Source organism: Microcebus murinus, chromosome 7 (assembly GCF_040939455.1).
Source record: "Microcebus murinus isolate Inina chromosome 7, M.murinus_Inina_mat1.0, whole genome shotgun sequence".
In the NCBI taxonomy this organism is placed as follows: Eukaryota; Metazoa; Chordata; class Mammalia; order Primates; family Cheirogaleidae; genus Microcebus; species Microcebus murinus.
The window spans coordinates 105397607-105424007 of NC_134110.1; the positions used below are offsets into that span (position 1 = coordinate 105397607).

Here is a 26401-nt window from a genome sequence, read left to right on the forward strand (position 1 = left end):
CTGCTCTCTACAAGTTCGTGCCTTCCTTCCCAGTTTGACAGCCCTCGGGATGGTGGTTACCTTGGAATCCCGCGTAGTGGCCTTGCAGCCCCCTTGGAAGGCTCACATTGTTTTGCGCCTCGGTGCCTTGGTCTTCACTCTCCAGCAACGTCCCTCGTGACGCATGCAGCGTGAGGCGCAGTTGTGGGAAAGGCAACTATACTGCATCTAATAAATGCATTGCATTTCTCACATTTAATTCCAAAATGAATAAGATTAATAATTTTAAAGCAAAAGGAAGGAACCTTTCTTTACAACTTTTCTCTTTCTTTGGTGATTGTTTTTTATTTCAGCATATTATGGGGGTACAAATGTTTAGGTTATATGTGTTGCCTTCCCTCCCGCCCTCACCCCAGTCAGAGTTTCTTAGAGCCAAGAAGCTTCCAGGCTGGCCGCGGTGGCTCACGCCGGTAATCCCAGCACGCTGGGAGGCTGATGCTGGTGGATCGTTTGAGCTCAGGAGTTCGAGACCGGCCTGAGCAAGAGCGAGACCCTGTCTCTACTAAAAATAGAAAGAAACTAGCCAGACAACTAAAAATATACATAGAAAATAGCCGGGCATAGTCGCGCATGCCTGTAGTCCCAGCTACTTGGGAGGCTGAGGCAGGAGGATCGCTTTACCCAGGAGTGTGAGGATGCTGTGAGCTAGGCCAATGCTTCGGCACTATAGCCCAGCAACAGAGTGAGACTCTGTCTCAAAAAAAAAAAAAATAATAATAATTTTTTTTAGATGTGCATAAGTAAGTTTATCAGACTTGGGCTCCAATGAGCTAGATCTTGGAAATAACTGCGGTTTAGCTTTTTGTGCTGTCTAGTTGCAGTAATTCCAAAGGATGCATATTCTAACCTTTCATCACATCTACCAGTTCCCCAACAGGTTTCCCAGCATTTAGATCACTTCCAGTTCCGCGCTTTTCTATTCTACCCAGCAGGACACAAGTGGAGGAAGTGAGGTGATTTGGGGTCTCAGTGCAAACCTAGTATTTTACCTCATGAGTGGACCCTTCTTCCTGCTCAGAGCATTCCCTTGTAGATAATTTATACCATCCACTTCCAAGGGAAAGCTGAGAGACCGGGCTTTGCAATGGGGTGGTCTGAACTTCGCTTCAAATAAGAGATGCAGAGTGTTTCCTAATGGTTCATCTATCACGCAGCATCTGAAAAGCAAGCACCAGCAATATGATAACACAGCACTAGCATATGTTTTGATTTTGCATATTTTAAATTGAAATCCAATTTGTATGCTTGAAGAGATTTATATTCTAGTGATAGAGATATATAAACAGAAAAAAATAGGAGTAAAATGTGGAAAGTGCTATAACATAGATATAAATAGAACACTATGGGAGTGAAAAAACTCACAGTTCCTGGAAGAGAGAGTAGCATGTTATTAGACTGAAGAAGAAATAGAAAAGTCATTCTAGTCATTTGGGGGGGGAATGACCTAATTGTGATTGGGTCATTTTAATTTCAATGCATTTGAAACAGAGACTACATTCAAAGCATTTGTCAGACATTTTAATATATATTATTATATTTATAAGCATAAAAACTATGTCATCTAAAGTAATCTAGAAAAATTATATCAATTGATTCAGCAAACATAGTTCTTTTCATATTGTTATTTCCCTTGAAGCATGGGACATCCTTTAAATTTCTTTGTGGTTTTTTATCTGTAACTAAATGCAGTGCGTTCTTGCACCCTAACTTTCCATTACCTTTAATTTTAGAATTTTGTATTTATTTCTCCAATCACTGAAGGACGTTGGACTTGGTCTCCTTGACTCGGGCTCTACTGGTCAGGCCTCCTCCCTTGACAATCAGATATCAGCACCAGCTTCCTGCTCCAAACATCCTCCTGCTCTCTGAATGGTGGAATTATGATAAATATATCCCCAGAGACAAATATAAAATCTCTGTTTTAAAAAAACTTAATTACATTTTAAGTTAGTATTGGAAGTGACCATAAGTTAGCATCATACAAAATATTTTTGCATATCTGTGGTCAGGTTCAAATTTTCGAAGTTAGGAAATTATTAGATTATAAAAATTCGATGACTAGAAACATTATTTGTTGATAAAATATCAGAGACTGATTTTAGCTACTATATTTCTAACAATGATCCTCAAATAACCCATTACATTTTCCTCTCCAAAGTTGGTAAGTGTTCTTAAGCAACTATTTGAATTCTGATTACATGAGGATAAATACCCAAAATGTTTAAAGATGGAGACCATGAACTAATACATTTCATGAACTCTGAGAACTGAAAAGATTTATAGAGCATCTGATTGCATATAAATTAATTGCAATATAGATGAAATGAATCAAAGACATTAGTTATAGCAGATATAAATAATATGTCTTAGTAGCTAATGACCACTTTTTCACCTTGAGTTCATTGAAATTGGTCATCTTTACATATTATTGTAGAGTAAAATTTATTTTACTCTAAATTTATTTATTACTGTAGAGTCATATTCAACATTGACTCACTCATTTAGCAAATATTTATTGAGCAGTGTGCCTGGGAGATGGGAGTAAAATACAAATAGGCATGACCTATCCCTCAATAATTTTAGTGCAAAGGTATTCTAATACTCATTTTATTAAACATTAATACTGCTCCTACTCATTAACTGCACAGGACTGGGTGAGGAGCCGGTGCTTTGCTCTAGTGTGAACTATTAAAGAAAGAATTCTAACCATTTTGTCTTGGAAATGCCTTGCAAAGAATGATCCTTGGTCCCAGAAGAATATGAATTTCACATTACTGATAGGGCTAAGGGGTATACAGGTACTCAGGTACCTCAGATGAAAGCATATAAACGGGTAACGAAACATCACATCATGCCCATATATATTCAATTATTTTTCAATTAAATATAAAAGAAAAAATAACTTGTACACATCAATGACAGTTTGGTTTTCACCCCATACCCCAGAAATAGTGAGTGGTATGAGTAGAACATAGAGTTATGGGATTAAGAGTGTAGGGGAAAAACTGGAAAGGAAAATTGGAGCCACATTATTAAGACCTTTTCTACAGTGATGGGCTATTTAATCCATGTATTTTAGGCAACAGGGAATTCCTCCAGAAGTTTAAGTGAGGTGCTGCCATGGAATTGTCTCAGCTCCCTGGGGTGTGGAGGTGTCGTGGCGACACAAGCGGGAGACAGGCATGGGAGGCAAGGCCAGAGACAAGGAGGTGAGCTGGGTGCTACCTTCACAATTCCTCGGGGTGCTCCACAGGGTAGGGTGCTGGGGATGAAGAGTCATTTGCATCACATCCAATGAACCAGAGGAAGTATAAATGATGCTCATATGAGACCTTGAATTTTGGTTGCAAGCGTTTGTTTATATGCATGTATGTGCTTTCTGCATAGCGACTCTGGTTTTAAGTCTCTTCATGGACTGGCATTACTCAGAATCCCCGGCTCCCATTTCTGCTCTGAATATTTAGGTGATGTCTGGTCACCGAGAGTTATAGCACCCCTGCTATGGTGGCTTGAGCTCCTCTGGCTTTGGGAACTGTGTTTTATCAAGCTGGAGCATAATTTACATAACCACATGTGCTGTATGGATGTTTCACATTTGCAAAGCACTTTGGACCTTTTCTAATTTATATGCTCAGAGTAATTGACTATTTTTGACTTAACAAAAACTGGAAGTCATCCAATGAGTGTGGCATGACACATGGTACAATATATTAATGCAATTATGGGATGAAAGACTTTGGTGACGATGATCATTCAGTTCTCTCTCCCCACTGGGATGTGTTCACTGTCCGAGGGCAGTGGTGTGCCGGGCCTGGCACAGGCTTCCGGGAGCCAACGGCTAAATGTTCAGGAGTTTTGGAAGCTGATGTTTATATGCCCAGTAACTTAAACAGATCACGGTGGCAGCATTTGTAGAATGGAAGTCTGCAAACATCATTCGGCAAGGGCTTCTCTTGGAGGCCTCACTGACCAGCCCACCCCTGGCTGAGTTCAGCAGCTGCTGCAGCACAGTTTGATCAATCATTCAGTCGAATGTTCACCGCACAATCATTAAGTTGTACTACAACAACAGACATCCTTTTATTTCTTCTTTAATAATTTGGACATTTTCTATTCGTCATGAAGACTATTTTAATAAAGAGAAAAATATGGAAATAAATTGTGATTAGTGTCTATTAGCAAGTCCTCATTTTTTGCTGTTGTTCTCCACAGTAAAGTCTTGGTTACAAGCACAATTAAAACAGATATTGAGGATTCAATATATTTTATGTGCAGTGGGGAAGATTTAGGTTTTGTGGCTTATGAAATATGGAAGACCCTCTCCAAGAAAAGGGGAAAAAAATAAGACTACAAAAGCCAATTAAAACATGAATATTTACTTATAATAAAAATAAAATCATAACAAATTACAAATTTTATAAAGCTAACAAACATCATGAACATCAAAAAGTCCAGGAAAATAGCATAATTATTTAGCCATTAATAGCATCATATATCTCTATATCTTCCTACAATATTTGGCTATTACACTTTCATGTTTTTTCCTATGACAATGACTTTGCAATGTCATTTTCTAGAGAGAGAATAGAAAGGTAATTCAGTTTTTCCTCCAGCAATGTTGATTGCAATCTCTTTTTAAATTATTTATATTGATCCAGGAAACATGTCTTCACACTCTTCATATTTTCTATTTGCAGAGTCCTCCCACAGGCTATATGTGGAAGAGACTGTGCATCACATAAATACATCCTATGAAGTCCAAACTCCACTTCCCCAGGTCCCCAAAACCCCTTGGCCTCTCTGATATAATCCATTTTGTGCTGCTCTAACAGAATACCAAAGACTGGGAAATGTATAAAGAAAAGAAATATACTTTCTCACAGTTCTGGAGGCTGAGTAGTCTAAGATCAAAGGACCAGCACCTTGCCAAGGGGGGGAGGCCTTCTTGCTGCAGCCTCACCTGGTGGAAAGTGGAAGGAAAGACGGCAGAAGAGAGCAAAGGCCCTCCACCAAGCCCTCTTAATGGCATTAATTTATTCATGAGGTCCAGACTCCTCACGACCTAATCACCTCCCTTTAGGCCCCACCTTCCAACATTAGTGCTCTGGGGATAAAGTTTTCAACGCTTTGTTGATTTGAATGTGAATTTGGGGGGACACATTCAAATCACAGCACTCCAATGTCACTCCACATGCAAAAGGAAATGTGAAAGAGTAGAGAACAAATATAGTTCAATACCATGATTTTGCAAACTGTTCAAAGATAGGACCTTGTCTGCACATGGCTACATCCCTGTAGAGCCTTGGAAGGAGTCAGTAGAGAGTGGATGTGAAGCTTGCTCTCCATGGGTTACACAACGAGTGTCCTCTTTCAGGTGATGTGTTCATTGGTCTTGTGTGGCTTCCTGGAGCACAGTCAGAAGGCCCCAAGACCACCGGGGTTTGGCAGGAAATATGATTGTGACTCAGTGGTGTGCAGGGGGCTCAGGAATGTGATGCAGAAGCGAAGTACTTGTTCTTTCTAAAGAAACAGTGCTCTTCTGAGTTGTTTATGAAAGGCTTGCCAAGGGAAGGTGGCTATACTGAAGGATGACCTACACCTGCTCTATCCCATGTGACGGCTACTACCCATATTGCTACTAGCACTTGACATGTGTCTAGTCCACACTGAGACATGGGGTGAGTGCCGGTTACACACCGAATCTCAGAGACTGTGTGGCTCTTGTTTGTGGCTCTCATTATCTGCGTTCAACACTGTTCTAGGTCATTACCCATGGGACTTTTACTATCCCAATCTTTCTTGGCCAGTGACAATTTTAAATGATGAACCTTGAGTACAACTCCATTTATTTATGGAATGAAAGACTGGAACAGAGAAGAAAAATAATAATATCACCATTATACAGATACCAGAAGATGGAAAAATAACTTAATTTTCTGTATTCAAAATGCCTGAGCTATTGTTTATGATAAAAGTTCCAAAAATCTGTGGCAGCTTGTGAATTAGCATAATTTTTAACATTTCAATTTTGAAATAATTATACATTTATGGAAGTTGCAGTCATAACAGTGACGTCTCCTATATGCTTCACCCGGTTTTTTCCAGTGGTTGAATCTTACCTATTTCATAGCACAGTATCAAACTCAGGACATTGACACTTGCATAACATGCACGTATAGTTCCCTGCAATTTCATCACATGTATAGTTTTGTGCAATCCCCAGTGCAATGAACATCCACAACTTTCCATCACCACAGGGACCTCCCTCTTACAATTCCTTCACAGTCACAAGCACCCCATCTCCCTCATCATCCCTAACCCCCAGCAACCACCAGCCTATTTCCCATGTCTATAATTGCTACGTCCTGAGTCCTGAGAGTGAGGCTTTGGCTGTCAGGTGCCAAAGTGCGACGGAGAACCTTGCGCAGGCTTCACGGAGACACGCAGGCCTAGCAGTGCGAGGGCTAGACCTTGCAGCAAAGCACTTTAAGGACACACAAACTAGCTGCACCATTTTACATTCCCACCAGACATCCATGAGAGATCCAGTTTCTCCACATTCTTGTCAGCATTTTCGTATTGTCTTGTTTTTTTTTTTTTTTTTTTTTTTTGAGAAAGTAGCTGTCTTTTTAACAGATACAGACTGACATTTCACTGTGGCCTTAGTTTGCACTGTCCCGGGGCCGGTGGTGTTAGCTGCCTTTCCACGTGCTTATTTGTCACTCTCTTCAGTGCAAGGGCTCTTCATATCTCCTGTCTGTTTTCCAGTTGGATTGTTTGTTATTTCACTGTTGCATTCTGAGAGATTTTACATTTAATACTTTTACGTTTTACGTATAAATCTGTGATCAACTTTGATTTTGTTTTTGTTAAAAGGCATAAAGTTTAGATTGAGATTCACTTTTTTACCTTTGGATTGGCTGTTGCCAGTAGCTGCAGCACCATTTCTTGAAAACACGGTTCCTCCTGCGCTGAATTGCTCTCTCAAATGCCATGGGGCTGTGCTGTGTGGGGCTGTCCCCTGGGTCCCTTCTCTGTTCCACCGATGTATGTGTGTGGCCCTCCACCAACACTATTCAGCCTTGATCACTGCAGGCTATACAGCAAGTCTTGAATTGGAAGAGACTTGAATTGGAACAGACTCATTTTTTTCAAAGTTGTTTCGATTCAATTTAATCTAGTTTTATTATTTTCTATGTAAACTTCAGACATCTTATCTACATTTACAAAATATCTTAATGGTATTTTGAAAGGAGTCACTTTAAACCCATGTATCAAGTTGAAGAGAATTAAATCTTTACTGAGTCTTCTAATCCATTAAAATTGTATGTCTCTACATCTATTTTGATTTCTAAAAATAGCTTTGATCAGCATTTTGTAGTTTTTAGCATATAAGTTCTATTACATATTTTGTTAGATTTATATCTAAGCATTTCATTTTTTGAGTAATAAATGGTATTTTATTTTTATTTTCAGATTTTTTGTGATCATTATTAGTATGTATAATTGAATTTTATATGTTGACCATGCATTCTGTGACCTTGCTGAACTTTCTTATTTTTCCATAATTTTTTTGGTAGATTTCTGGGAATTTTTTACTTAGACAATCATGTCATCTGCAAATAAGAATTATTTTCTTTCTTTCTTTTTTGATCTTGTTGCCATTGCTTCATTTTTGTATTTGCTTTTGTTTATTTGTTGCACTGGCTAGAATGCCCAGTGCCATCACGGGTAACAGTGGTTACAGTGAGCTTCTTGGATTGTCCCCTGTCTCAAGGAAAAGCATTCCAGAAATCTTTTGGCATTATGCATGATGTTAGCTACAGGTTATGGTCAATGTTCTTTATTAGGTTGAAGAAGTTGCCTCCTAGTTCTATTTTTATGAGGGTTTTTAATGACTGATTGGTGTTGTATTTTACCGAGTGCTTTTTCTGCACTAATTGATTTGATCATGTCGTTTTTCTTCGTTAGCCTATCAATAAGGTGGATTAGAATGACTGCTTTTTGAATCTTGTACCAACTCTGAATCCCTGGAATAAACCCTACTTGGAAATTCTGTGTAATCCATTTTACATATTGTTGAATATTAATTACTAATATTGTGTCAAAAATGTTTGCAACCACGCTTAAGAGGGAATTTGTTAGTATAGGTTTGTCAATTTTATTTATAGCTTCAAAAACACCAAGTTTTAGTTTTGTTAATTCTTTCTATTGTTTTTCTCCTCTCTATTTTGTTTATTTCTCCTTTGTTGCAATTTTTTTTTCCTACTGCTAAGTTTGGGCTTACTTTGTTCCTCTTTTTCTACTTCCTTGAGGTGTAACACTAGACCGTTTGAGGTCTTTCTTCTTTTTTTTGATGTAGGCATCTATTGCTATAAAATTCCTCCTCAGGACTGATTTTACTATATCCCATAAGTTTTGGTATGTTGTACTTCCATTTTCATTTGTCTCAAGGTAATTTTAATTTCCTTTTTAATTTCTTCTTTGACCCATTGGTTCTTCAGGAGGATATTATTTAAATTTCATATATCTGTAAGTTTTCCAAGATTCCTCCTATTATTGATTTCTAGTTTTGTGCCAGTTTGGCCACAAAAAGATAATATGATTTCAATATTTTTAAATTTGTTAAGATTTGTTTTGTGGCCCAAAATAAAATCTATTTTGGAGAATGTTCCATGTATACTTGAGAAGAATGTATATTCCATGGCTGTTGGTTGGAATGCTCTGTAAATATATGTTAGGTACATTTGGTCTAAAGTGTAGTTCAAATCCAGTGATTCCTGATTTATTTCCTATCTGGATGATCTGTCCAGTATGAAAAGTGGGGTATTAAAATTTGTTGTCATTATTTATTGAAGTCTATTCTCTCTTTAGATCTATTAATATTTCCTCTATATGTTTAGGTGCTTCAATGTGAGGTGCATATATATTTACAGTTGTTATGTCTTTTTGATGAATTGATCCCTTAATAAGAGGGAAGACTGATATAAACAAAATCAGAAATGAGAGAGGAGCCATTACAAGTGACACCACAGAAATGCAACGAATCATAAGAGATTACTATGAATAATTATACATCAAAAAATTAGATAAACTAGAAGAAATGAATGAATTTTTAGAAAAATAAAACCTGCCAAGTTTTGACAGAATCAGGAAGAAATAGAAAAGTTGAAAAGACTAATAATGACAAAGGAAATAGATTCAATAATAAAAACTCTCTCATAAAACACATGACCTGATGTCATCACTACTGAATTCTACCAAAAATTTCAAGATGAGCTAATAATGATTCCTCTCTAACTCTTCAAAAACACTTAGGAGGAGTAAATACTTCCAAATTCATTTTATAAGAATAGCATTACCTTGTTACCAAGCCAGACAAAGGTACTATAAGAAAGTACTTGGTACTACAGGCCAATATCACTGATGAGCACAGGAACAAAAATTCTCAACAAAATTCTAGCAAACAAAATTTAACAATTGAAAAGTTCATTCAACTTGATCACGTGGGATTTATCTCAGACATGTAAGATGATTCTATGTATCTAAATTAACAAGATAAAGGACAAAACTACATAATCATCTCAATAGATGCGGAGACAGTATCTGAAAAAATTTAACAGTCACTGATTTGAGAGTTACAAACTCTCAAAAAATATGTATGGCAAGAATTTCCCTCAACACAATAAAGGTCATATATGGCATGCCCCTAGCTAATATACTCAACTATGAAAGCTTTTCCTCTAAGATCAGGAAAAAGAAATGATGCCCACTCTCACCAGTACTATTTAACATACTACTGAAAGTCCTAGCTAGAGAAATTAAGCAAAAAATAAATAAACAAAAGGCATTCATGTAGGAAAGTATAAAGTGAAATTCTTTCAGTTTGCTGATGACATGATGTTACATATAAAAACCTGAATACATCACCAAAAGTATCCAATTAGAACTGATACATTCATTAAAGTAATAGGTTATAAAATCAATAAACATAAACTAGCATTCCTATGTACTATCAATGAACTATACCAAAAAAATTTGAGAAAAAATTATATTTACAGTGGCATCAAAAATAAATACTTAGGACTAAATTTAACCAAGATTTGAAAGATATATACACTGAAGATTATAAAATATTGATGATAAAAATGGAAAGGAGCACAAATAAATAAAAAGATATCCCATGTTTATGGATTAGAAGAATTTATATTGTTAAAATGTCCATACCACCCTAAACAATTCACAGATTTAATGAAATTCCTATCAAAATTCCAATATCATTTTTTACAACAATAGAAGAAACAATTCTAAATTTTGTATGGAGTCAGAAAAGACTCCTAGTAGCCAAAGTAGTCTTGAGCAAAAAGAATAAAGCAGGAGGCATCACACTCTCTGGTTTTAAAATATGTTATAAAGTGATTATAATCAAAGCAGTATGGTACTGGCATAAAAACAAACACATCAACAAATGGAACAGAAGAGGAGAGAAAGCCCAGAAATAAACCTAATTATCTATAATTGATTGATCTTAAGCAAAGGTGCCAAAAACACACAATGGGGAAAAGACATTCCCTTCAATGAATGGTGTTGAGAAAACTAGACAGTCACACACAGAAAAATGAAACTGGACCATGTCATATAAAAAAGTCAACTCAAAATGGATAAAGGAGTTAAATATAAAACCTGAACGTGAAAAGCTACTAGAACAAAGCACAGAAGAAACAATCCAAGGCATCAGTCTGAGTAATGATTTCTTGGATAGGACTTGAAAAACACAGGCAAAAAAATAAGAAATAGACAGATGGTATTGCATCAAACTAAAAAAAAGCTTCAGCACAGCTCAGGAAATAATTACAGTGAAGAGATATCCTAAGGTTTGGGAGAAAATATTTCCAAATCATATACCTGATAAGGAACTATTATTCAAAATATGTATGGAACTCACCTAAATGGCAAGAAAATAAATAAATCAATTACAAAAGAAGTAGAGGACCTGAGCAGACATTACTTAAAAGAAGATCTCAATATACAAAAAAAGCTTCCAAAAAAAAAGAGTCCTGGACAAGATAGAGTCACAGCTGAATTTTGCCAGACTTATAAAGAAGAGTTGGTACCTACACCACAGAAATTATTCCATAACATTGAGAAGGGGCGAATACTCCCCAACTCATTCTTTGAAGCCAGTATCACCTTGATACCAAAACCAGGAAAGGATACAAGAACAACAAAAAGAAAACTACAGACCAATATCCTTATGAATACAGATGCAAAAGTTTTCAATAAAATACTAGCAAACCAAATTCAAATGCACACCTAAATAAATAAATAAATATTCCACCATGACAAAGTGGGCTTCATTCCAAGGATGCAAGCATAGTTCAATATATGGAAATCAATAAATGTGATTCACCACATAAAGAAAAGCAAAAGCACATACCACATGATCATCTCAATAGATGCAGAAAAATCATTCACCAAAATCCAGTACCCTTTCATGATAAAAACCTTCTAGACAAGCAAGGATAAAAACAGACTAAACAATCAAGGAACATATCTCAAAATTATAAAAGCCATATATGACAAACCCATAGCCAACATCATACTGAATGGGGAGAATTGAAAGTATTCACACTAGGAAATGGAACAAGACAAGGCTGCCCACTCTGACCACTTCTATTCAACATAGTGCTAAGTGTCTCAGCTGAGGCAATCAGATGAAAGAAAGAAATAAAGGGTATTCACATAAGGAAAGAGGAGGTCAAACTATAGCTTTTGGCTGATGATATGATCTTATATCTAGAAAACCAAAGACTCCACCAAGAGACTGCTGGAATTAATAAATACGTTCAACAAAGTCTCAGGTTATAAAATCAATGTAAAGAAATCAGTAGCATTCCTATATACCACTGACACTCAGCTGAGAGTCAAACAAACACTCAATATCATTCACAATAGCCACAAAGAAAATAAAAATACCTAGGAATATACTCAACCAAGGTGGTGAAAGATCTCTACAAAGAGAACTGTAAAACACTAAGAAAAGAAATTGCAGATGACATAAACAGATGGCAAAACATATCATGCTCATGGACCAGTAGAATCAACATTGTTAACATGTCCACACTGCCCAAAGTGATTTATAGATTCAATGCAATCCCCATCAAAATATCAACACCATATTTCAGAGATCTAGAAAAAATAATTCTATGCTTCATTTGTAACCAGAAAAGAGCCCAAATAGCCAAAGCAATCTTAAGCAAAAAGAACAAATCTGGCGGCATCACATTACCACACTTCAAACTATACTACAAGGTGATAGTAACCAAAACAGCATGGTATAAGCAAAAAATAAAGACATATACCAATGGAACAGAACAGAGAACCTATATATAAAACCTTCTAAATACAGTGAACTTTGACAAAGAAGACAACAATATACACCATGGAGAAAAAGCCCCATTCTATAAATAGTGCTGGGAGAATTGGATAGCCACATGCAGAAGAATGAAATAGGATCCATATATCTCAACACTCACAAAAATTAATTCAATATGGATAAAATATTTAAATGTATGGCATGGAGCCATAAGACTACTAGAAGAAAATGTTGGAAAAACTCTTCTAGATATTGGCCTAGGCAAAGAATTTATGAAGAACAACCCAATGACAATCATAGCAACAACAAAAATAAATAAATGGGACTTGATTAAATTAAAAAGCTTCTGAAAAGTCAAGAAAGTAATTAACAGAGCAAATAGACAACACTACAGAATGGGAGAAAATATTTGCAAGCTATACATCCAGTGAAGGGCAAAGAATGTACAAAGAACTAAAGCAAGTCAGCAAGAAAAAAACAAACAACCCATTAAAAAGTGGGCAAAAGACATGAACAGAAGCTTTTAAAAAGAAGATACACCAAATGCCCAATTAACATATGAAAAAATGCTCAATATCGCTAATCATTAGGGAAATGTAAATGAAAAACACAATGAGCTATCACCTTACCCAAGTTTAAAAATTCCAGAAACAATAGATGCTGGCATGGATGCAGAGAGAAAAGAACACTCATACACTTTTGGTGAGACTGCAAATTAGTACAAACTCTATTGAAAACAGTATGGAGATTCCTCAAAGAACTAAAAGTAGAGCTACCATTTGATCTAGCAATCCCACTACTGAATATTTACTCAAAGGAAAAGAAGTCATTTTATCAGAAAGGCACTTGCACTCAAATGTCTATTGCAGCACAATTTACAATTGCAAAGATGTGGAATCACCCAAGTGCCTATTAATTTAAGAGTGGATTAACAAAATGTGGTATATGTATACTATGGAATACTACTAAGCAATGAATAAGAATGAATTAAGGCATTTTGAAACAATTTGGATGGAACTGGAGACCATTTTCCTAAATGGAGTATCTAAAGAATGGAAAAACAAACACCTTATATACTGGCTATTAAATTGGAACTAACTGATGAGCATACATATGCATAGAGGGAAGTAAAACTCAGTGGAAATCAAGCAGGCTGAGGAGGGTATGAGCAAAAACCTACCTAATGAGTACAGTGAACACTACCTGGTTGATAGACACACTTGTAACACTGACTTAACCATAACAAAAGCCATTCATGTAACCAAAAACATTTCTATCCCATAATATTTTGAAATAATAATAAAGAAGAAGATAAAACTCTAATAGATGTACAAGAAAGATACCATCACTAATCATAAGAAAAGTGCAAATTAAAAGCAAAATTCAGGTATTATCTCAAGCCTGTTAGAATGGCTATTATGAAAAAAAATGATAACGAGTGTTCCCAAGGATGTGAAAAAAGGAAAGCCTTGTATACTGCTGGTGGGAATGAAAATTAGCACAGCCATTTTGGAAAATAATTTGAAGTTTCTTCAAAAACCTAAAAATAGAATTACTATTGATATAGCCATCCCACTCGTGGAAATACATCCAGAGGAATTAAAATCAGTAAGTCAAGGAGATATTTGTACTCCTATGTTCATTTCATCAATCACAATAGCCCAAATATAGAAGTGACCTACATGTTTATCAATAGATGAATAAATAAAATGTGGTACATATATATACACAATGGAGTGCTATACAACCTTTGAAAAGAAGGAAATTTTGTCATTTGTGACAACATATGTATAACTGGAGGACATTATGCTAAGTGACATAAGTCAGGTAAAGAAAGATTAATACTGTATTATCTTACTTACATGTGAAATCTAAAAAAGCCAATTTTATAGAAACAAGAGAGTATAAAGGTGTTACTAGAGGCTGGCAGGGAGTGGGAGGGATGGGGAAATAGAAGATCTTGATCTAAAGGTACAAAGACTCATTTGGACTGGAGGACTAAGTTTTATTGTACTGTATGGTGACCACAGTTAATAATAATGTATTATATATTTCAAAATTGCTAAAATAGATTTTTAACATTCTCACCACAAATAAATAATACGTTAGTGAGGTGATGGATATGTTAATTAGTTTCATTGAGACTTTTTCTAATGTATCCATAGATCAAAACATCACATTATACTCTGTAAGTATATAATTATTATTTGTGAATTAAAATAAACTAAAAAGTTTTAAAATAGGTAATTTGGTCTGTAGAAATTTTTGTGTGCATTTTCAATGTCAAGATTTTGAAACAAGGTAATAATGGATTCATCAAATTTTGAGTTGGAAGTGTTTCCATTTCTTTCGTTTCTGGAAGTTAATATGCTATCATGGCATTAAGTCTTCTCTAAATATTTGGTAAAATTCTCCAATAATATTATCTTGGTCTGAAGACTTCCTTTTAGGAAAAAATTGCAAATTCAATCACTTTAATAGTTATAGGGCCATTCAAATAATCTCTATCATATTGGATGAGTTGTTACACTTTAGTCATTTTGAGAAATTGGTCCATTTCATCTTCATTGTCAAATTTGTGTATGTAATGATTAGTAATATATCCTTATCATCCTTTGGATTTTTGTGGGGTCCATCATGATACTTCTTGTACAATTTTTGATAGTAGTGTCTTCTCTATCTTTTTCTTTGTCCTTCTATAGATTTGTCAATTTTCAAAGTTAATTGTTTCAATGACATTTTGTATTGTTATGTTTTCAATTCTATTGAATTGTGGTCTTACTTTATTGTTTGTATTTATTTATTTTTACTACCTTTGAGATCCTTTTCTTTTTTTTTTTTTTTAGTTTTTTGAGGAGGTGTCATAAATTACTGATTTTTAAAGTAAACATTTAGTGCTATAAATTTCCCTCTTAGTGCCTCTTTAGCAGCATATCAAAAATTTTATTCAGTTCTGTGAATGTTTCATTTATTTTGATGTTTACTTATTATCTCATAGATTTCTTAGATGTAAATTGTTTCTATGTAGTTTTATGAATTATTGAGAGATGGGTGTTGAAGTCTCCAACTTTAATTGTGAATTTATATATTTTTCCTTTCAACTCTGTCATTTTTTTGTCAAATGCATTTTGAGACTGCTGTTTGGTGCATACACATTTATGGTCACTGTGTTACTTTTTTGTATAATTGTCTTATCATTGTGTAATATCTTTCTCTGCTTTAGTAATATCCTTTGTGTTTAATCTACTTTAACAGATGATAATGTAGTCAAACAATATCTTTTAAATCATGGTAAAAATACCTAACATAAAATTACCTTTTTAATCATTTTAAGGGTACAGTTTAGTGGTATTAAGTGCATTCTTAGTGTTGTGCAACCATCGCCACCATCCATCTCCATAAGTTTTTCATTTTCTAAAACTAAAACTTTGTACTCACTAAACAATAACTCCCTATTGTCCCTCTGCCCAGCTCCTGGCAATCACCATTGTGCTTTTTGTTTTTGTGGGTTTGACTACTCTAGGAATCTCATGTAAGTCCAATGATGCAATATTTTTCATTTTGTGACTGGCTTATTTCACTTAGCATAATGTCATCAAGGTTTATGCATGTCATAGCATGTGTCAGGGTTTCTTTCCCTTAAAAACTGAATGATGCTTTCTTGTGTCATAAACCACAGTTTGTTTATTTTCCATCAATAGACACTGGGATTGCTTTCACATTTCAGCTATTATGAATAATACTGTTATGAAAATAGATGTACAAACATTTATTCCAGTCACTGCTTTTAAATTGGGGTGATACATGGCCAGAAGTGAAATTTCTAGATCATATGGCAATTCTGTTTATATTTTTGAGGAATTACCATGCTGTTTTTCACAGTGGCTACACTAGACTACATTTCCACAGCAATGCACAATGGTTTTAATTTCTCCACATCCTTGCCAACATTTGTTATTTTCTATTTTATTTTTCTTTCCTTTCCTTCTTTTTTTGATTTTTTGATAACAGCCATAGTGATGGATTTAAAATGTAAAGTGACATCTTTATTACCATTTTAATTTGTATTTTCCTAATGATTAGTGTTTTTGAGCATCTCTTTATATTCTTATTGGCTCTTTCATATATCTTCTTTGGAGAAATGTCTTTTGAAGTCCTTTCCCCATTTTTTAAGTGATTATTTTTTATTGTTGAGTTGTAGATGTTCCTTATATATTATGAATATCAATCTCTTATCATATATATAATTTTCAAATAATTTATTGCATACTTTGGATTGCATTTTGACTCTCTTGAAATGTTATTTTTTAATTTTGATAAAATCTAATTTATTTATTTTTGCTTTTATTGCATGGTACCATATATAAAAAGTCATTGCCAAATTCAATGTCATGAACTTTTCCTCTATATTTTTTTCTAAGAGTTTTATAGTTTAAATTTAAGTTTTATAGTTTAGGTTCTTCCATTTATTTGAGTTAATTCTTTAATATGGTTTAAGATAAAGGCCCAACTTCATTCTTTTACATGTGGATATCCAATTTTCCCAACATCATTTGTTTAAAAAGACAGTCATTTCCTCACTGAATGGACTTAGCACCCTCATTAAAATCATTTGGCAATATATGAGTTGGTTTATATTGGGGGCATCTCTATCATATTCCACTGGTCTGTATGTCTGCCTTTATGCCAATACCACTTTGTTTTGGTTTCCATAACTTTGTAGTAAGTTTTGAAGTCAGGAAGTGTGAGAACTCCAACTTCATTCTTTTTTAAGATTATTTTGGATATTCAAGGTATCCTAAGATTTTATATGAAGTTTTTGCTTTTACTGTCAAACATAATTTGAAAAACTTAAGGGAAAAGGAATCTATTGTATTTACCTATACTTTATTGCCTTTCAATGTACTTTCTTCCTTTTTGTGTACTTTTATTGCTCCCTTTATGCTCGGGAAAAAACTCCTTTAACCATGTTTTTAGTGCAAATCTTGTTGTGAGAAATTCTCTTAGTTTTTTTTTTTTTTTCTTCTTCTAAGAATGTTGCTTCCTTCATAATTCATGAAGGTTGTTTTTACTGGATATAGAATTCTAGGTTCACAGTCCTTTTCTGTCATCATTTAAAAAATTTGTGCCATTTTTTTTTTCTTGAGTCCATGGTTTCAGAAAAAAGTCTGTTGTCATTCACATTGCTTTTTACTTTTACTAATATATCATTTCTCTGATTGCTTTCATGATTTCATCTTTTTACCTTGTTTTTAGAAGTTTGGCTATGGTGGGTCTTGGCATAGATTTCTTTGTGTTTGTGATGCTTGCAACTTGTTCTTATTGAATCTATAGGTTTAGGCTTTTGCCAAGTTTGAAAAATTTTCAACCACTATTTCTTCAAATACCTTTTCAGCCAGCCCCATCTACTTTCTTCTCTCTTCCTGTGATTTTTATGACACAAATTTTAGATATTTTGTTTCAGTTCCACAGTTTTCTGAGGCTGGTTATTTCTAATTTTTCTTTTTAGTCTTTTTCTGTATTGTTCTAATTGGGTTAATTTCTATTGCTTATCTTCAAGTTCACTAATAGTTTCCTTCATCATCTTCATTCTGCTTTGAGCTGATCCATTGAACTTTTTTTCTTCTTCTTTTTGTACTTCTCAGGTGTATTATTTCTATTGGATTTATCTTCATATCATCTGTATATTTAGGTGAGACTTGCAATTTCTTTGCTGAGACTTTCTATTTTTTTCATTTGTTTAAAGCATGTTTGTAATTGCTGATTGAAGCTTTTTTATAATGGCTTATTTAAGATTCTTTGTCAGATAATTCTAACTTTGTGTTATCCTTGGTTGGCATCTTTTGGTAGTTTCTTCTCACTCTTTTGAGAATTTCCTGGTTCTTGTTTTAGCAAGATCTAAAACACAAGATTTAGTGGTTTTCTCCTTTTTTCACTTCAGAGAAAAAAGACAGAGAATGCCATCTTATTAATTCACGTGCTCATGAAAGTCCAGATTTTTCTCAGCCTCTGTTGATATCTGGGGTGGGGAGGGCAGAAAAATAAACTGTTTCGCTTGTTGGGTTTGGTAGCGCAGGTCACCACTGGGCTTCTTTTGACACCACTGCAGCAAGAAGAGGGAGAGATGCCTTTTTACCACTGGGTCCAGGGCAAGTCTGTGTTTCCATGTGGTCTCTACGGAAGGAAGGAAGCTTGGAAGGAAGTTTGTTATCACCTATAACATATGGAAGGAAGTTTGTTATCACCTGGCAAAGATGAAAATCCCACCCTCTCACTCAAGCTTCTCTGAAACTCCCATCGGCGGACTAGGGGCATTTCATTACAGCTGAGCAAGGGTGATATCAAGCTTCCCATTTGGCCTTTGCTGGTTGAGGAGGGGAGGGGCTGAAGCTTTTCATGGTGTTTGCCTGGTGTGGAGTGGTTCTTGTCTAAAGTGTTTTTGTTTGGTTGGTTTTGTTTACTTTGGTTTTTTACCTCACTAGGTCATCTCTTTCCTGGCCCTCTGGCTAGAGAAAGTAAGCTTCCATGGACCTTTTTTGTCTGTTCCTACTATTTCTATGTTGCTGGTTTCTTTCTCCCCACCTGGTCTGGAATATGAAGCAAAAAGCCAAACAACCAAAAACAAGGTACTCACTGCCATGCCATTTTTTAATTACCTTATTTTCCCTACTGTTCAGACTCTATTTATGTTTGCCCAGGGTTTCTAGAGGAACTTAGCAGAAAGAATAGGGAAAATACTTCTACTATCTTTTCAGAAGTGTAATATTTGGAATAGTTTTGAAAAGTAAAATATTTAATGAGTTGCTAATTTGAATAATTTTATTAGTGCTATTATTCATAATGGATTTATTTTTGCTAATATATATTAATAACTTTAATTTTAATGATGACTGATAATGCAGCTTTTAAAATTTGGTATAAAATTTCTTTTAAACACTCCATGATTCTCAAAAATATTGTTTATTCTATGAGAAGAGTTTTAAGGCTCCAACCAAGTTCTTATAGACTGAAAAATAATAGAATTAATTTCATAGAATTATTTTGTATGCAGAATAAATGGCTTATGCATTAACACTTTTATTCCATCACCTGAAAGTTTCATCATTATAGGATTGATTTTTTAAAGACTGTTTCAAATATTATGTTGAAAATTGCTCCCTCGCGTCAATTTTATTACTTATTTGTAACTCCTCTTAGATTAATCTGAAAGTAGATAACTGTGCTAAGATTTAAAGATAATCAATGCTGATTTTTTTCATATTCTGTAACTGCAAATTCAAATTAAATACATTAGTGCAGAATGGAAAATTTAGGCACATAATTTTATTTTTAATTATTCCAAAATTAATACCTAAATGAGGGAAAAATATTTTCCTACTGCCTCTATTTTTACGCCTCCAGGGACTCACCAAGCAGCTCTGTGCTGCGCCTCCTGTGAGGAGGCGCTTCAGCCATGCAGGCCCACCTTTGCATCTCAAGACTGCAGAGAAGCAAATCCGCCCCCAGGCATTGCTGCCGGCCGATGGCAGCACGCACTGATAGTCTAGCAACATCAGCAAAACACGTTTCACTAATAGCACATTGAATACTTTTCATAGCTGTTTTATTCTCCCACTTTAGAATATGAGCTTCTTAATGGCAAGAGTCTTCAATCTGTTTTACTGTAGTACCCTGAGCTGTTAGAGCAGGGCCTCACCCCACAGTAATAGGTACTCAATAAACATCTGTAAGATTGATTGTATAAATGGTCACATGAATGAATTTAAAAAGTGATTTCCGCCCCCCTTCTAAATCGCACTATTTTTTTCAACATTTCTAAAAATGTTTTCCTTAAAGACACTTTTGAAGAGTGTTGGTAAGATAATTAGAAGACTATCTCTCGGTTTCAGTTTGTCTGATGTTTCCTCATGATTAGATTGGGGCTATAAAATTTGGGGACGTGTACTACAAAGTTGACACCTTCTTTTGTTATGTTCTTTCTGGGGTTACATGACACCAACACAACATTATTGGTAATGTTAAGCTTGGTCGTTTGGTCGATGTGCTGTCTGGCAGGTCTCTCCACTGTGAAACTGCTGTCCTCTTCACTCGCCGAACGCTATTCCTCAGAAGCAAATCACAATATCAAGCTACAAATCCAAGGAAGGGGAATTAAGTCTTATTTCTTGAAGAGGGAAATATCAAATAATTTGTGGACCCATGTTAAAACTACTTAGGGGTGGCAAAACACCACTTCTATCTGCGCAGGGTCCCAGGAGAGTCCAGGCATTAGATTGATGTGCGGCAGATCAGCAGGGACGCGCGCGCGCACACACACACACACGCACACACACACACACACACGCACACACGCTGCAACACACGGGGCCGGGGCCTCGCCAGGAAGCGAAGGTCTGAAGGAGCAGCTAGAGTCAGCCACTCACGCCCTGGATTGGACAGGGAATGGGGAGCTGTCAAGAAGCAACCAAAGTACATGGAGCGGCTTAAAAGATAAGAGTTATTAAATATTTTAATAGGATCTGTACAAAATTCTCTTCATCTGAATTTCTCATCCTTGCGGATAAGGGTGCTGCATCTTTCACGTGCACATGTCATCTTTTGCTTTTAAGAAACAGCATGAACCTCAAAGTGATGTGTCTGGACCTGCTATTTCCTAAGTGCCTTCAACTTAAACAGTCAATATGCCAGAACGGCATATTTTAACTCTTTTATTCCACAATAAGTAATACCTACTTGGGGGAGATACTCTGAGCTCCACATAGCCATCCTATTTCTCTTAAATTCTTATCCACCAATTTTACATTGATCAGTGGGTCTTGGCTACTGCTGATATTATGATGGCATTCCAACAGTGATTTCCTGCTTCTATTGTTCCTTCCATAGTTACTGTTTAGAATTCTTGTTTAAGAAATACTCAACCCTTTTGCCTCATTTGTTTATTCAGACATTTATTTATATGAGAATGGACTCACGAATTTTATTAATCATTTGAATTATACTCTAGTGCTATTGATGTTCCTTTTATTGGTTAAATTCTGACACTTTTGGCTATTGGGAGCTCTTCCCAGTTGATCCCCGTGTCTCATGACGCAGTCCTGCCGCCTGGTGCACACTGCCTTGTTCTCTTGCACTGCAAGATGCTCCAGACACAACTTTTACCTTCCCTGCCACAGTCTCAGAATCAGCTGTTTCTCCAAGAATCCTTCTTTGCTTTAATTGAAAAACAGCATTAGAAACCAACATCTTGGCTCTATTAGTTCTCGTTGTTGCGAGAGTATCGTTTTTCCTGGGCCCACACAGTGACAGAGCTAGAAATACAGGTATGTATACTAACCAATATATGTCTAGAAATATGTTTGATTCCATCTGTCTTTTTATGTATTAAGGCAAATATGAGTTCATACTGATATTTCTGACTTTATTCCAGTTCCAAGGGTTCCTTCTGCCTTTCTTCTTGCTGTCAAGAAGGAACTTCTTTTAAAAGTTTAAAACTTTTAAAAGTTTAAAACTGAGATGGAGGGGAGTAGAGCAGAAATCTCCAGCAATTGTCTCTCAGTGGGAGCACCAAAGTCAACATGCAAGCAAGCACCTTTAAGAACCAAAAACCAGGTGGATGGTCGTACAGCCTGATTTAGCATCATATCAAGGAAGGAGGCATGAAGAAGGCAGAAAAGACAGTTTTGCATTGCCCACCCACCCCACGCCGCAGCAGTGCCCCACCAGCCACGTGGAGAGAGAATCCGTGTGCTTGGGGGAGGGGGTGAAGTGACTGTGGTGTCAGCCCCACCACTGGCTGACAAAAAGCTGCCTGGGGCCTGGACTAAATTCATAAGGCAGTTGGGCCGCAAAGGCTACAGTCCTTTGGCAATTCCTGTGGCTGTGCTGGCCCAGAGCCAGTGGACTTCAGGTGCCTATGACTGAGCGAAGCACCCGCAGCTGCAGCCAAGCCAGTGCCTGGGTCCCCTCTCCCCCAACTACAAGCAGCTCAGCTTAAGGAGTCCAGTTCCACCTGGGAAAGGAAAGGGAAGAGCTCAGAGGACTTTGTTTTGCAACTTGGAACCAGCTCAGCCACAGTAAAATAAAGTCCCAAGCATACTCCTGAGGCCCCTGCGTCCAGGCCTTAGCTCCTGGATGGCATTTCTGGACCCACCCTGGGTCAAAGGAAACGTGCTGCCCTGAAAGGAAGGACCCAGTCCTGGCAGGATTCACCACCTGCTGCCTAAAGAGCCCTTGGGCTTTGAACAAACTTCAGAGGTAGCCAGTCAGTAGTCACCACAGGCTTTAGGTAAGACTGGGCTAGCTTCAGGTTGACCTAGAGCTGGGGGCCAGGAGAGATTACACAGGTCCCCAACTCCAGAAGCCCAGCACAGAGGGTGAGGGAAGAGAGTCAAAGAGTTGGCCTGGTAATCCAGGGACTGCTCCCATAACTTACCCATCCTCACCAAAACAGTACACCAACGGCACTTCTGGGCTTTGGGCACCTCCAGGGCTGACATAGCCGCAGGGACCAGAGACTGAGGTCACAACACTCAATTCCCTTTGAGTATCTGGAAAGCCTTCTCAAGAGGGACAGGCTCAAATGCGCCCAGACTGTGAAGATTAAGATAAACACCTAAATCTTCAATGCCCAGACATCAGTGAACATCCACGGACATCAAGAACATCCAGGAAGCCGTGGCCTCACCAAATGAACTAAATGACATACCAGAGGCCAGTCCTGAAGTGATGAAGATATATGACCTTTTAGACAAAAAAAAAACTCGCCATAGCTATTGCGAAGAAGTTCAGTGAACTTCAAGACAACTTAGAGAAAGAATTCAGAAGCCTGTCATAGGACATACAAAAGGATTGAAATAATAAAAAAATCAAGCAGGAATTCTGGAGGTTAAGAATTTAATTGACAGACTGAGAAATATGTCAGAGTCTCTCAGCAGCAGAATTGACCAAACCGAGGACAGAATCAGTGAGCTTGAAGAAAGGCTACATGAAAATACACAGTCAGGGGGGCTGGGCTGGGCCTGGGCTGGCGGCCAGGGGTCTGGGCTGGGGTGGGCTCCGGCCTTGGTGCTCCCGTGGAGTGGGAGTGAGCTGTTCGGCAGGCTCCAGCCCAGGGCCACACTCAAGGAGCCCTAGCCCCGCCCACAGTTCTCCTCTGTACCCTCCTTGGTGCCTGGTGGCCCACCTGCACTCTCCAGGTGTGCCTCTGTCTGCTCTCACATTTGGGAGCTCAAGCCTGGGACAATGGTATCTTCATTCCAATTCTGCCAAGAGTCTACAGAAATTTCCTGGAGCCATACGCACCCACTGATTTCCCCTTTTGTTAGTTGTATATGGCCTAGAAATGCTATATAAGAATCCAGTGATAAAAATAAAGGCAAAGTAGACTGTAAGAGAGGAAACAAATGAATTGCCTACAAGATGACCAAGAGGTATCTCTGATAAAAAGAAAGACTAAAGCAATTTTCCCAAAGGATCTCATTGTTTTAAAAATGGACATGATAATAGGAAGTAACTTCCTTGTGATTGCCTTTGACCTTTTCCATTGAGACCAGAATTCAGGATAGATAGGTTAGATATTTACCTGATACTAATCAAGCAATTCATGGCATCTAAATTAAAATGTAGTTAGTTATATTTAATGACCTCATTTTTAAATTCCTTTTGTATTAATGTAGCTTTCATTTCTATTATTGTCATTTTAATAATATAAATAGAAGGTTTGTGCCAGTAGACACCTTGTTACTAAATCAGTACTTAAAACCCTTTGGTCTTCTTTCATTCACATGAACTTGACTGCCATTTGCTCTCATTTCTTTGGGATCTTTAAATTTGAGTGTAGTACAATTTTATCATGAAACAGTGCAGTGAAAACATGCCATGAAATGAAGGGTAGGGTTTTTGGAGATGATGATGATGTGAAACATAAAGATATAATTACTGTCCAAAAAATGGAGCAGTTTGTCCATGAAAGTAGTTATATCTCTGGGAAGATAGAAAAGACAGGAAAATAAGACACTTCTTTGAAAAATGAAAACTTTTTTATATAAATGTCAAATATATATTATAACATTCTAATCCTTGTTGCATTCCTTCTATTTCCAAAAATCTGTTAAACATTCAGTTTTTAAAAAACAAAATATGTAGTCAGAAGAGAAAAAAGAATGAACAAGAATGAAGCACACCTACAAAATATAGAAAATAGCCTCAAAAAAGCAAATTTAAGTTATTGGCTTTAAGAAGGCAGTAGAGAGAGAGATATTGATGTAGAAAGTTTATTCAAAGGAATAATAACAGAGAATTTTCCAGACCTAGAAAAAAATATCAATATTCACATACAAGATGGTCATAGAACAATAAGCAAACAAGATGACCTCAGGCGTTTACTAGCCAAGCTCCCAAAGGTCATGCATGGGTAAAGAAAAGGTCCTAAGGGAAAAAAGACAAAAAGAAAAAACACCTAACATATAAAGGTGCTTTAATACATCTGGCAGCAGACTTCTCAGTGGAAACCTTACAGGCCAGTAGAGAGTGGCATGACATAAACAAAGTGCTGAAGGAAAAAAAACTTTAACGCTAGAACATTTTATACCTTAAAAATGTCCTTCAAAAACAAAGGAGAAATAAAAATTTGCCCAAACAAACCAAAGCTGAGGGATTTCATCCATACCAGACCTGTCCTACAAGAAATGCTAAAAGGAGTTCTTCAATCTGAAACCAAAAGACATTAATTAACAATAAGAAATCTTCTGAAGGTGTACAGCTCAGTGGTGACAGTAAGGATACAAATACAGATACTTTATTGCTATAACTGTGGTGTATAAACCACTTATGTCTTGAGTAGGAAGACTAAAAGACAAACTTATTAAAAATAACTACAGGAATTTTTTGAGATATAGTATAAAAAGATATGGGTGGAAATAACAAAAAGTTAAAAGTGAGGGAAAGGGATGGGATTAAAGGATAGAATTTCTGTCATATTTCTCTTTGCTTGTTTATTTGTTTGTAAGTAGAGTTTTCATATGTTTAAAATAATTGATTATAAAATGTTTTTTGCAAGCCTCATGGTAATCTCAAATTTAAAAACCTATAACAGATACAGAAAAGATAAAAGGCATGTAATTAAAACACACTATAATACAAAAACACTTTTATCAAAGAAAGACATGAAGGAATAAAAAAGAAAGAGAGGACCACAAACAATCAGAAATCAATCAGCAACATGGCAGTAGTAAGGCCTTACCTATCCATAATAACATTGCATGCGAATGGATTAAAACAAACAAACAAACAAAAAACAAGAGCCCACTATATCTTGTCTGGAAGAAACCCACTTTATCTATAAAGACATACAGGTCAAAAACAAAGGGATGGAAAAAGATATTCCATGCAAAAGGAAACCAAAAAAGAACAGAAGTAGCAATGCGTCTATCAGATAGAATGTATTTCAAGACAAAAACTGTAAAAGGAGAAAGAGTGTCATTATATAATGATAAAGGGATCAATTCAGCAAAGGATAGAATAGAACAATTCTAAATACATGAACCCAACACTGGAGCACCCAGATATATAAAGCAAATATTATCAGAGATAAAGAAAGAGATAGACCCCAATTCAAGAATCTATTGGCAACCTCAACACACCATTTTTAGCACTGGACAGATCATCCAGAGAGAAAATCTGCGAGCAATATTGAATTTAATCTGCAGTATACGAGTCTACCTAATAGATATTTATAGAGAATTTCACCCAACAGCTGCCAAATATGCATGCTTCTCCTCAGCTTATGGATCATTCTCAAGAACAGACCATATCTTAGGCCATAAGACAAGTCTTAAAATATTGAAAAAATTGAAATCATACCATGTATTTTCTCTGACCACAATGGAATAAAACTAGAAGTGAATAGAAAGAGGTATATGGAAAGATATAAGACACATGGAAATTAAACAGTATGTTCCTAAATGACCAGGGAGTCAATGAAGTAAT

The 26401-nt window shown here is 36.2% G+C and overlaps 1 long non-coding RNA gene across 1 annotated transcript in view; it reads right to left on the reverse strand.

The window, feature by feature from the left end:
- Positions 1 to 310: 310 nt before the first annotated feature.
- LOC105885251 (uncharacterized) overlaps positions 311 to 26401 on the reverse strand; it is a 33728-nt gene continuing 7637 nt past the window's right edge. The window contains exons 2-3 of the long non-coding RNA XR_012920054.1: positions 1029 to 1196; positions 311 to 532 (exon numbers count right to left, since the gene is read on the reverse strand). This is a non-coding gene — a long non-coding RNA (uncharacterized LOC105885251). The remainder of the gene's footprint in view (positions 533 to 1028; positions 1197 to 26401) is intronic.